Genomic DNA, 3,422 nt, shown 5'->3' with positions numbered 1-3,422 from the left:
GCATATTGGATAAGGAGAGAAAGACTCCTTACACGAAGACAACACAGTTTAGGTAGAGGATAGAGTTAGAGTATGAGATCAACTAGAACTCTTCTACCATAGAAGAGCAGCATCTGTATCCTAGTCAATCTCTAATTACTAACCCATTAAATATCAGTGTTGTTCTCTTTTACAGGTAATGCACATAAGCAGAAGTTAAACATAAATTGAGAGCAACATAGCAAGGCAATTGCAAGCAATTTATGTGTGATTCAAGCGTGCAATCCTGAAGCTACTTAAACCAGATAGAAGAACCAGTTCCAAGTGTCTATCTTTTATTCTAGTTCAATTGTAGTAGGTGATTTTACATTGTACCTTTCAGCTTTTATAGAAGCAATTGTATTAGGTACTTAGAGAGTTCAAGTTAGAGTTAACTTGAAGTTGTAGCAACAGTTGAGGCTTTGTGCCACAACGGGATTAGAGTTAATCCTAGCTTTACAAAAGAGTTTTTGTAAATGCAATTTTCGGCTCAGTAATTTTTGTGGAAGTTTGGAAAAATCCTACTGAGTAGTAGGTCGTGGTTTTTTCACCTTTTGAGCCAGGTGTTTTCCACGTAAAAATCTCTGTATTCTTTATTTTCTTTACTTATTATTCCGCAAACAGTAGTAGTTAGAACACATAGAAGAACCAGGTCTTTCTATAATTAAGTTAAGCAAAAACTGGGTACCACAAAAATCCCCTTCCCCCTCTTGTGTGGTATTGAAGTATAAAACATCAATTGGTACCAGAGCGGGTTATTCTTGAAGACGCTAACACCTTAGGAACAGATCAAGATGAGTGCACCACCTGGAAACTAGGAAAGGCAATCCACTGCTAGGCCCCCACTCTTTAATGGTCAGTATTATTCTTGGTGGAAGAACAGGATGAGAGACCACATCATAGGAGAAGACTATGAACTCTGGGACATAGTCACAGATGGTCCCCTGGCTACTACAAAGAAGAATGATGAAGGAGTGGACGTGCCAAAGACAAGAGCTGACTACACTGCTGAAGATTTGAAGAAATGGAAAAAGAATGCCAAGGCCAAGAAATGGCTTGTGTGTGGACTAGGTCCAGACGAGTACAGCATGATTCAAAGATGTACCACTGCTAAGGAGATATGGGACACTTTACAAGTGGATCATGAAGGAACTTCTCAACTAAAGAGATCAAGAGGAACACTGCTATATTCTCAATATGAGAATTTCACTATGAAGGAATGAGAAACTATCCAGGAGATGTACACAAGGTTCACAATACTAACAAATGAACTTAAATCTCTTGGGAGAATTATCCTTGAAGAAGACAAGGTCGAGAAAATCTTGACAAGGGTCTTACCAGTAACTTGGGAAAGCAAAATCACTGCTATTCAGGAATCAAAGAACATTGCTACTCTCAAGTTGGATGAACTGATTGGAAATCTCACTGCCTATGAACTGAGAAGGCAAACCATGAACATGGATGCACCCAAGAAGGAAAGGAGTCTAGCTCTCAGAATAGCTGAAGGTGCAGATCTAGAGGATGATGAAATGGCCATGATCACAAGGGATTTCAAAAAGTACCTGATGAGAGGAAAGGTTTCTTCAAGAGGTACAACCTTCAACAAACCAAGGGCTCCTGAGAAACAGACCAACGAGGGATGCTACAAATGTGGCAAGACTGACCACATGATCAAGAATTGTCCTCAGTGGGAAATTGAATGGAAGAAGTAAAGGGTTGAACGAAGGAACAGGAAGAAGGAACAGGTTCAACCCAAAAGAAGCAAGGATCAACAAAGGCTATGGTTGTTGCTTCGGGAGAAACATCAGATAAGGATTCAGAAGATGAAGCTGGAGATGAACAAGCACTTATGGCCATCGGAGAATCAGATGATGAACAAGAGGTAAGTGTGATTCATCTCAAAGACAAGATCAATTTTTGTCTAAAGAAAGGTTATCTGAATGATTGTTAGACTTCATCGATGAGTCTGAGCTAATAAACAATGAGAAGGAACAGTTGTCTAGGGAGTATGTGATCTTAAAATCTAAGTGCAAAAATCTAGAATCTAGGGCTAATGAGAGTGACAGTAAAAATCTGAGTTGAAGAACCAGGTTCTTGAACTTGACACCAGTGTCTTGGAACTTAGGTTTGAAAATTTAAAACTGAAATTAGGAACAGGTAAGAAGAACTAGGGAAGGTAAAGCATGAACTAGACATAACTTGCAAATGGAATAAGTCTTCTGATGCACTATCCTGGCTACAAGAACACCACAGTGCAACAAGAGAGGACTTGGCTATGGGACCCCAGCACCTAAGTGGGATCCCAAAAGCAAGTACATCACTCTTCCTGAAAACAAAATCTACACATACTGTGGCAAGACTGATCATTACAAAAATGAATGTAATGCAAAGGAAAAGGCCAGTCAAAAGAACAAAACCTTTGTTCAAGAGAAAAATAGGCTGCCTGGATGGGCCAAAAGGAATTTAATTCGCCCTTTTGCCTATAGAAAGGTACCCAAAATAGTTTGGGTTCCTAAGACTAACCCCTGATTTCTTTTTGCAGTTCCAAGTGAAGGGAAGTAACCAAATATAGTATATGGATAGTGGCTGCTCAAAACATATGACTGGAAGCAAGAACCAGTTCATTTCACTTGAGGACTTAAAATGAGGTAATGTCTCATTTGGAAATAGGAAGAAAGGTGAGATTATTGGGGTTGAAAAGGTAGGTAAGACATGAGAATGTCTACTTGATAGATGGCTTGAAATATAGCCTAATCAGTGTATCACAACTGTGTGACAGAGGTAACCTTGTAGCATTTACCTCTACCAAATGCTTTGTGATTAATCTTACCACTGACAAGATTGTTTTGCAGGGAAAAAGAGTTAGCAATATTTACATTGTAGATTTGTCCACTCTTTCAGAAAATGAACTCACTTGCTTGAGTGTGTTGGACAATGATCCTCTCCTGTGGCACAAAAGACTTGGTCATGCAAGTCTGAATCAACTCAACAAATTAGTCTCCAAGGACCTGGTGATAGGGTTACCTAACATCAAGTTCAAGGAAGACAAATTTTGTGAGGCTTGTGCAAGGGGGAAGCAGGTAAGATCATCTTTTAAAAGTAAGAAAATGGTAAGCACAACCGGGACGATGGAACTGGTTCATATGGATCTCTGTGGTCCAATAAGAACATTGAGCAGATGTAGTAAGAAATATGTGATGGTACTTGTTGATGATTATTCTAGGTTTACCTGGGTGCTGTTTTTAACATCTAAGGATGAAGCATTTGACATGTTTACTGCCTTTGTTTAAAAACTCAGAAACAACTAGGTAATCAACTTGCATCAATCAGGTCTGATCATGGAACTGAATTTGAAAATGCTAAGTTGCTGAATTTGTGATGAGCATGGTATAGATCATAATTTT

This window comes from Nicotiana attenuata, unplaced genomic scaffold, assembly GCF_001879085.1.
Source record: "Nicotiana attenuata strain UT unplaced genomic scaffold, NIATTr2, whole genome shotgun sequence".
Taxonomy (NCBI): Eukaryota; Viridiplantae; Streptophyta; class Magnoliopsida; order Solanales; family Solanaceae; genus Nicotiana; species Nicotiana attenuata.
This window is presented reverse-complemented; position numbering follows the sequence as displayed.